At 39.7% G+C, this 10,531-nt stretch overlaps 1 pseudogene across 1 annotated transcript; it reads right to left on the bottom strand.

Annotated features, from left to right (window-relative positions):
• Positions 1-1,010: 1,010 nt before the first annotated feature.
• Positions 1,011-2,087, bottom strand: LOC110295107 (annotated as a pseudogene). Its single transcript, XR_002378007.2, has one exon. The product of XR_002378007.2 is annotated as an ATP-binding cassette sub-family F member 2 pseudogene (transcript).
• Between the last annotated feature and the right edge of the window lie 8,444 nt (positions 2,088-10,531).

The raw sequence follows: 10,531 nt of genomic DNA, 5'->3' as shown, positions 1-10,531 counted from the left end.
ATTGGTCACAAAACAGGCCTCAACAGATACAAAAATATTGAAATTGTCCCATGCATCCTATCAGATCACCATGGACTAAGGCTGATCTTCAATAACAAAGTAAGTTTGGTTTCTATAGAAGTTTAACCACTGTTTTTCTGATATGGAGAGGATGTGGTTACTACATAATTACATATTTAAACAGCCCTTATAATCAATACTTAGTGTGCACATGTACATGCACACAACTACAGTGCATATTTTTGTTTATTTCTGTCTCTTGGTCTCATAATATTAGCATCATAAAGGTTGTATATTTCAGCTCTTTTGATTCATTCCCCTTATAGCTGTGATGCTTGACCACGTGAGAGATGTATTAACATTCCCATAAAGCTATATTAAATTCATTAAGAGAAGGCGGGGAAGAGGGAAGGAAGTGACAAAAGAGGAAAGAAGCAACAGAAGATATGAGATCATACAAGCCACAAATTTGAGAACAAATGCTTGCCTGCAAAATGAGTACTTATCTGTCTGCCCACATCATGCCAAACAGCCTCTTCACTAGCAAATGGACATGTTTGAAATATATGTGCCTTAGTGCTTTAGTGAGGAAATGCTCACTGCTCATTTTATGGAAAAGTCAACAATTCCCCATAACGTACCTCAAAGCACTAGGAATGGATCTTGTTTTTAGATGTAGAACTGTGTATCCTACCAAAATCATACCCCAGAGCCCCGGACAGAGCTCTATCTCTACACATGTGCGACTAAGTTTAATACAAACACTAAAGAGTATTTTACATTAAAGATATGTTTTAACTATAAGTTCATAATTATTCCATTTCTTTTTTTTGTAGCTTCCTCTTTCTTTATTGGACACTTGGTAGATGACACATAGATCTACACTGTTAAATAATTATTAAAATACTGACCAGGACTAGGCCCTGGTCCAGAGCTCCAAACCAGAAGCAATAAGGAATGGGGGTGATGGGCTGGCAGTATTTCTCCAACACTCCAACATCACTGAAACCCATAAAATGAGGCTCTTGAATCCTTCCAGGGCCAGACCAGGGCTTGGGCCCTTGGGTTAACCCAGGTACCCCTGGCTGCATCTTTCAGGGCAAGGTAACCAGCAAGGGTCTGGAGAGAACAGCCAGCTGAGTCCAAACAGACAGACCCAAATGGAAGGAGGGTGGGAAAACGGACAGGTGCTGTCCAGCTGGAGATATGATGCAGCGAAGGCAGGCTGAGGGGAGAGGCTGAGGGCAGTATTGCAGCAGTGCAGGAGTGCAGCCCCAGGGTCCTGTCCTGAGTGGCTGGTCAGGTGTCAGCTGGCAGTCTCCAGGTGGCATTCCTGACCCAAGCCTGGCTGAGGGCTCACACATTGTGGGTCCTCTTGGTGAGCTGGGGCTCCTCATCTACCAGCTTGGACTTGAGGTGCTCCTTGTAGGCCAGGATGTCTCCAGGCCACTTGGTGATTGTCTGCTTCTCACAGACCCAAATCTCCTGTGCAACCTGCTGGATGAGTCTGAAGTCATGGCTGACTAGCATCATGCCACCCTCAAACTCNTTGATGGCATCTGCCAGAGCATCAATGGTCTCGATGTCCAGGTGATTGGTAGGCTCGTCCAGAAAGAGCATGTGAGGGTTCTGCCAGGCCAGCCAGGCCAGGCACACTCGGCACTTCTGCCCATCCGACAGGTTCCGGATTGGGCTCACCTGCTGTTTCCCAGTGAGGCCATATCTCCCAATGATCTTCCTCATCTCCTCCTTCTCCTTGATCTCTGGATAGCCCTTCATCATGTATTCCAATGGTGAAAGGTCAAGGTCCAGCTGCTCCTGTAAGTGCTGACGGTAACGCCCTATCTTGACATGAGAATGCTTCCGGATCATTCCATCTGTAGGCAGAAGCTCTCCGGTTAGCAGCTTCAGCAGAGTGGACTTCCCTGCTCCGTTGGGTCCTACCAGAGCCACTCGTGTGTCAAGGTCAATGCCAAATTCTAGATTATTGTAGATGCAAGGCCCGTCTTTCGTATATTTGAAGCTCACGTTCTGCACCATAATGACAGGTGGTGGGATCTTACCACACGGTGGGAAATAAAATGACAGCGTATCCCTTAGTAAATTGTCTTTTCTGCTCCAAAACCCTTTTCCTCATTATCCCACCTAATGCCTAGCCTGTCATAACTATCGTTCTATTCTCTGCTTTTCTGAGTTTGACTCTGAGAATCAAAGAAATTGTTCACATGTCTTAGTTATTTATTAGAAAGCTAAGTGATAGTAAGTACTGGGGAAGGTAGGAAGAAAAAGAATGACTTGTAGCCTATTAATGGGAATATAAATTAATAGAATACAGATGATAATGAGATTCTTAAAGAATTAAAAGCAGAGCTGCATCATGACCCATGAACTATATGTGTGTTCAAACATGAAATCATTATCTTATGGAGACATCTGCACTCCCACATGCATTACATCACAGTTCACAACAGCTAACAGGTGCAATCAGAGCAAATCCTATAGATACAGGAAAATATACAGAAAATGCTGGTGTGTGTTTTTCTTAGCTAAGGGTTCTATTGATGTGACAAAACACCATGACCAAAAAGTAAGTTAAGAAGAAAATGGTTTATTAGAATTATATTTCTGTTTTGCCATTCATCATTGAAGTAAGTCAGGTCAGGAACCTGAAGGCAAGAGCTGATACAGAGGCCATGATGACAGAGGGGTACTGCTTACTGTCTTGCTCTCTCTGACTTGCTCAACTTGTTTTTTTACAGAATCCAAACCAGCCAGCACTAGGATGGCACTACTCAACAGAGTTTGGGCCATCCCACATCAATCACTAATTAAGAAAGTACCTTACAGCCAGATCTTATGAAGGTAGTGTCTTAACTGAAGTCTCCTCTTTCATCTAACCCTAGTTTGTGTGTCAAATTAACATAAGACTCAGCTCAGATAGTATGTGTGTGCATGTGCTCGCGCTCAGGCGTGTGTGTGTGTGTGTGTGTGTGTATGTGTGTGTGCGTATGTGTTTGATAGTTATCTGCAACATCAGGAAAATCCTGTCATTTGCAATCATTCTGATGGGCCTGGGTGTCTTTGTATTAAGTATAATAAGATGTAAGAGAGGTACATAAAAAGATAAATATTGTATTTTTCATTGCCAGCCTAGTTTTATTGACTGAGCCACCTTTACCAATATCTAGGAGAAGATGAGGAAAGTTAAATCATAATCAGAGTACATTTCATAAAATTATTTTCAAGAAAAAAGATTAATCTTTTATGATTTCACTGACATTTGCAGGTATGGGATTTGGATCAAACAGAGCAGTAATTTTTAACTAACTTCCATCCCTTAGAAGCCACAGCCTGAAGCATTTAATCTTACTGAGTTTGCTTTCTTCCTTCTGAAACAGTGAGAACCATATCCAAATAGTTTAGCTTAAGCTCACTATGCTTGACAGTACATGTGAGTACTTTTGACTGGATAAAAATATCCTCTATTCTTCCTATGCATTGTTATTAGCACACCCAAATTCCCATTTAGGTAACTTGGGCTAACTCTCCTATTCTTTACTCTCATAATGCTGTATCTTTCCTTATGCACAGCAGCATTTGTATGTTGTAAGTTTTGTCTTAGTTTTATCTATCTATCTATCTATCTATCTATCTATCTATCTATCTATCTATCTATCTATCTATCTATCTATCTATCAGTTTTTATTTTTGCTCTTCTTTTTTGAGTCAGACTCTCACTAAATAGCCCTGGCTGACCTGAATCTCACAATGCAGACCAGGCTAGCTTTGAGCTTATGGAAATCTCTCTTCTTCATCCTCCAGAGGATTGGAATTGCAGGTACATGCCACCACACTTAGCCAGAGTGCATGGGTGTATCAGTTCTTAGAAAGTTACCCAGGCCCCTTGCAAGAGAGGCAACTACTCTAGGTCCAGCTTTCTCTTACTTTGTGATTGTTTTGTGGTCTGTCTTCAGCAACAGACTGTAAGCGTTGTGAAGGAAGGGATGCTGTGAGTCTACACAGTAACAAATTCAGAATTTAGCATCCTGCTAAATGAACATAATTTCTTAGGAAAAACACATTAAACAAATAAACACATATGTGCCCTGGGAGATCGGAGTGATCAGGTCAGTGGCTTACAGACCATTCTTCTGTGACCTTCACATCATCCTTCACTCTGTTTCCAGCTGGAGCTGGGATCAAGGTTGACTTTAATCCACCATTAGATTCTGCTTAGTTCCTGTTCACAAGAGTGAATCTGCTTTCAGGATACATTACATTCACTGTCAGAAACCCTACAAGGACAGAGACAACTAGCTTGGCATGTCTCATCAGGCTTCCACCCCAGGTAGTGTTTAAGAGCTGGTCTGACTTAATCAGTATGGTTTCAATGACTAAGGATGCTGGAATCGCCTCCTTCTTCAGGTTTCCTCCTCACTTCTCTGTACCCCTACATGAGCACTCAAAAATAGAATCGGTGTTCCAGTCCTAGAGCTCCCGTCTTCCTACAGCAAAGCTCAAAGATTATAGACTTTAGATGAATCTCTTCCTGGCTGCAGGAGTTAATTTATAACTCGGTCACTGCTTCTGAGACTGCATAATTCAGTTCACAAAGGTAGTTGTAGAGAGAGATCAATCATGACCATTATATTCTTACCACACTTCTGCAAAGGCAAAAGGAGATCTATTTTCTTCTTTTTCTTTGATGGTGATGAGGCACCCTGTTGTCTGAACTGTCTGAGAGCTCAAGGAAAGAACTGATCCATTGTCCTGAAGACTTATATACAGTGTACCAACATAACAGCTAGAGAGAGCTCCTTTCTTTTTTCAGTCTATTTATTTCTCTCCAAGTGCAGGAATACTTTGAGGACTGGCACAGGATTTTTTTCTTCAATGAGGCTTGGTTTAAATTCAATATGATTGCTAAGAGGTAAAAATGTGTATACTCACATTACACAGGGGAATTTAGTGGTAGGACCAGAGTTTAGGCAGGTGAGTGTTGCAATTGTCTTTGGTGCAAAAATTAAAAGGATGTCAAATTCTTGGTTGTTGAGAGAACAGTATATCAATGAAAGAGTTGAAATACATAAAAATAAAGCTACATGATGAAATAAGTAGCCATATAATGATAAGAACAAGATTGGCATGAATCTTCTTTAGCTATTTATAATATGTGTGATACAAATAGTGTTATTCAGTAGGCCATGCCTTATTGAAATTGCAGATATGTTTTTCTTTGTTACTTTCGTTAAAGAATGGCATGTATTATTAATCTCAACCATGAAGCCTGTGCTTGTAACCTATGTTTGTTATATCTACAAGACGTGCCTCACTGCCCCCATGTACACCTAGCTCTGGCCCTGGTTTCTGGGAAAAGAAGTTAGAAGACAAATATTCCAGCATACTCTTTATTGTTGGCACAGGAAGAGAGGCACCTCATAAGTTACATTAAATGTTCTCTCAGCAGCCTTTTAATAGCATTTTAGAATCTGGAGACAGTGGTCTAACATCACCAAACATTGTGAACCTTAAGCTTATCATCAGAAGGAATCTAAATCTTATATACTACCTGTGTAAGCAAGATGCTTGTACATGAACAGCAATAATAACATTTGTGAAACACCAAAACCAATGTACTTTAATTTCCTGTTCTTTTAGGTCCTAAAAGTCTATACTCTGAAGAAAGAAAGAGAGAGAGGGAGGGAGGGAGGGAGAGAAGGAAGGAGGGAGCTAAGGAGTTCCTGAAGACTTATATACAGTGTACCAACATAACAGCTAGAGAGAGAGCTCCTTTCTTTTTTCAGTCTATTTATTTTTCTCCAAGTGCATGATGACTTTGAGGACTGGCACAGGAGGGAGGGAGGGAGAGAGCAAGAAAGAGAGAGAGAGAGAGAGAGAGAGAGAGAGAGAGAGAGAGAGAGAGAGAGAGAGAGAGATTGCTGAGGTTTGACTTTAGCAGGACAATAAACATGGAAACCAAGTTTTCAAAACAAGATTAAAGACTATAATTCTGCCTCTAGTTGGACACATTCCAAGTATTCAAGTTCTGCCCTAAGCAATTTGCAAATTGGGCCCCTGAACTCCACCCAGTGTAGCTTAGAAAAATTGCAGAAGTTCCAATATTTATATTGGAGTAGGATGTGCAGAAAGGACTAGTGACTGGTGAGTAGTCTTTAAGGCTCCACCCTTCCAACCCTCATTCCAAAGAGCCTCATCTGTACACATAGAATTAAAAAAAATCTACTTATCCAAACTGGACTCTACTATACCAGCCTGACATTCCCAGAAAACCTCTTGAACATGACATTTCTGGGTGATTTCTCCTTTAAAAAAAAATCCATTTTGTTCCCTGCATTCCCAAGCCTGGCTCTGGCCAAATCATATCTGTCTGTCTATCTATCTATCTTTCTTTCTTTCTATCTATCTATCTATCTATCTATCTATCTATCTATCTATCTATCTAATGCATATTTGTATATGCATGCATGTACGTATCTGCACCACATGCATACAGAAAAAGGAAAGAGGATTAAATCCTAGGAAGTCATACCTGACATGTGGACCTGGAGCCTCTACTTGGGTCCTTTACAAGAGGAACAAATGCTTGTAACTGCTTATCCGTTTCTCCAGCTCCAGGAACGATACAATTATTGATAAAGAAAAAATAAAAATCCACTCTGTTTCTGCAATGAGTAAAAGATACAGAGGGAGTCACTATCATTATGGTTTAAAATTTGCCATCATAACAGTAGCCACAAATGTCTTCACTGAACATTTAGATACCATCTCCCTAAGCATAGCTTTTTTTTTTTTCTGTAGGAACTCAGTGAGCTAGGATGCTTCTCCTTCATGGTTTTAATAATCCCATGAAGTTTCTAGGATAAGGCATTATATTTTAAAACCCAGTGATACTGATTCCCTGATACAGCACAGAAGTGACTTGGTTCACTTCTACTCTCATTTGGTTATCAAAAAGAGTTACAGCACCACTTATGAACAACACAAACCTGGGGATAATGATATTTATTAGGCTTAGGAAGGAAAGTAACACTGATCATTGGGGCCATTAAGAAAAAAAAAATTTAGAGGTAGTAGATTTCTCCACTACCAGGTTCCAGAGATCTATAAACAAACTGATTACATCTGATGTCTAAAAACATATGAATAGGTACCATTATAATAACTGGAAAGATTGTATTTATGTATTTATCAATAACTAATGACAAGGGAAGCCATGAGTTTGAAAGGCAGCAAGGAAGGGTGTATGGGAGTGATTGGAAGGAAAAGGGGGAAGGGAAATTATGAAATTCAATTATAATCCAAAAATGTTTTTAAAAATTAAAAACTTACTGTTGATTTGAATTGTTTTGGAAGACCCCTTTGGGAACAATCATGTGCTTTTTATGTTTGCTTCCTTGTGCAGAAGAGGCTACCTGGTAAGATGTTCTCTCTGCCTGAACTTTACAACCAGGCATTGGCAAGGACACATGGGGGTCTGAGAGGTAATTGGCCTCAGAAGAAGCAAATTAGCTCCCAAGAATGTCTTTGCTTTTATGTGATGTCAAAATGTCTAGAAGTTTCTAAGGAACAGATGGAGAGGGATGACAGTGGGCAAACCTAAGGGCTCTGACTTGTGTATCTTCTAGAGATAGTGCCTGGCAGAAATAGAGAACTTCTTAAATCCTGAAGCAAGGACTCCACCATGCCAAAGACCAAATAAGCATCCTTACAGTGAGCCAGGATGTCATCCTTCCCAGGAATCATGGTAAGTAGAAATCAATCATAGAACATAAGGAAAGAGGAATGAGAAGAGGGCGAGGCAAAGAAAACAGCAGTGTATAAAGAAAATGGAAAAGGAAGAACATTTGTCTAGCTGCAGATCTCAGTACATTGTATCTTTGGCAAGAGTGAAGCAATAAAAAGATGTATTAAATGATATTCTAGTATCATTATTTTACCCATGCTTGACTAGGGATTACTTGAAGAGTGATATGATAAGTGGGTGAAATCAGTTTTACACAAGATATTCATTCCCTTACTCCTAGAACCCATGTCAATATAAATGTAGAGGAATAGTGACCATTACAAGGTATAGACACTGGGGACATGACAGTATTTTAGGTCATCTTATTGAGAACAATTTAATAACAGTAGTCTTCAATGACAATAAATTTTGCAGGTATACTCAAAGCCATCCATACACCAAAGCAGAGAGAACAGTTATGTTGACATGGAGTAGATCAGATGATTTGCTGTTGCTATCTTTCAAACTAAGTAACTTGTGAATGAGTGACCCAAGTGAGGGAACTAGCAACCAACAATTTCCATTTGTGTAAGCAAGATTGGGTGTGTCAGTCTTATAGCTGAAGAACATTAAATTCTACCAACTATCTAACTGAGCACAAGTCAGGGTTACTCTGTGTCCCCCAAACAGGCATAGACCTCTTCATGTTAGTTTAGTGAGATCAGGCTGGAAGATGACAACTTTATATTGCCTTAAGCCACTGAGTGTGTGATAATTTGTTATGATAGCAACAGAGAACTATTATCAACTCAAAGCAAACCACAATAAAGGTTTGCTGTTGCTTTTCTATTGTAGAATATTTGAGGGCTCCTGAGGAAATCTAAACCTGCCAGGCCTCATTGTATCTTATATTTGCAAGCACCCAAATTATATTTAATTATCTATCCTAGATTAACATGCTACAAAGAGGCCAGTGTGGGGCCCAGGCTGATGCCAGAGGTCTTACTACTGCCTCTGATGAGTGCCTATTTCCAAAGCCTACATTCTCTGTAACTTCTACACTAAAACGTAAACCTCAATATTCCCCTTGGCTCATTGGCAATATGTACTCTTGGTTTTGTCTCCACATGACTCCAGCCTCTTCTCTGTGTCCCTTCTATTACTGTCTAGCTGTCCTGGTGACTTAGAGCTATCACACACAATGAGTTGACCTAAGCTTAGGATTTGTATTCAAGCTGCTTCTTTGAAGCTAGTTCTGTGTTCAGATAATGCTCACAGGTAGACTTGGCTGCATTTTCAAGTACACATTCTTATCAGGGAACAGCTAGTACAGGACTCAGATCTCTGCAGTCTGTCTTCCCATGTGCAGTTACATTTCCACTCAAGGTTTTTTTTTTTTCTGCCCACCTTTAACCCAGTATTCTTTTACTGTTCCCATGATCTGAAGCCTTGTTTTGACTAAGATTCACTAGCCTCAGCACTGGACTGTCCTGACAATGCAATAAACTGTATAGATCAGTTGCTCGAAGGGTTACCTCTTTTGGGGCTCATTGGTTGGAATGGAATTCATTTTTCCATTCATACTCACTATATATTACATCTTCTGGTAAAAAGATAGTTAAGGGTACCACACCAGAAGAAATGAGTAGAAATCGTCCCGATTATTTATAAAGCTCAATAGATACCAATAAAATACCCATCATGACAATCTGGTTATTCTTAAATGACCATGCAGAACAGTGATTCTCAAACTCTGGGTTGCAACCCATTTAGTGGTTGCATATCAGATACCCTGCATATCAAATGTTTACATTGTGTTTTATAACAGTAGCAACAGAATAACTGTATGTCTGTGGGTCACCACAACATAAGGAATTATATTAAAGAGTGACAGCATTAGGAAGACTGAAGCACTGATCTAGAGTCTGAGATTGGCATACGTACATCAAGTCACAAAAGTGACATAAACACCAGGACTTAGTCATGATCAAAAATCCCTCCCTTGAGTTCAGACTTCACTCACTCCAATTCATTTCCTCTTTTCCAAACTCATGAGTAAATATTTGTATATACTTTATTCCTAAAGCCAAAATTTCAAATTTTTCCTATAATGTTTGGTTGATCCATGAACTATCCTGGGGTACGGTAGTTCTGTGGTGAGTTCCCGATACAGATGTCCCCATATTTGCCCTTGAAAATCTAAATTATTTGCTGAAATCATTCTTACTATAACCCCCATTAGATATCAGAATGTGTTTTAGATATTGAAGTTTGGAGAAACCTTATATTAGAGTGTTTACCTTGTTGAGTGTAGGAATTTTAAATATTATTTCAATATTTAAGTTTAAATATTATTACTCATTGGCTCTCTTTTTATTCATAAGAGTTTTCTGAGTCTTCCTCTGCTAATATTTTACCTTTTAGAGACCCACTAGCTCAGCCCAATCTAACCATGCTCCTTTGTATGGTATCTAGGAAATAAGCTCTAGTCAAGTATATTCTTTCAAAATTCAACAGTAGCCTTGACCATATGATCCATATATATACTATTTGTATTTTCCCAATAACATCCCCATGCTTTTTGTCTAACTCATCCAAATTGTTGGTGGGATTGCAAGCTTGTACAACCACTCTGGAAATCAGTCTGGCGGTTCCTTAGAAAATTGGACATAGTACTACCAGAGGATCCAGCAATATCTCTCCTGGGCATATATCCAGAAGAAGTTCCAACCGGTAAGAAGGACACATGCTCCACTATGTTCATAGCAGCCTTATTTATAATAGCCA

Source organism: Mus caroli, chromosome 5 (assembly GCF_900094665.2).
Source record: "Mus caroli chromosome 5, CAROLI_EIJ_v1.1, whole genome shotgun sequence".
In the NCBI taxonomy this organism is placed as follows: Eukaryota; Metazoa; Chordata; class Mammalia; order Rodentia; family Muridae; genus Mus; species Mus caroli.
The sequence above is the reverse complement of the archived record's forward strand: the minus strand, read 5'-3'. Positions and strand labels throughout refer to the sequence as shown.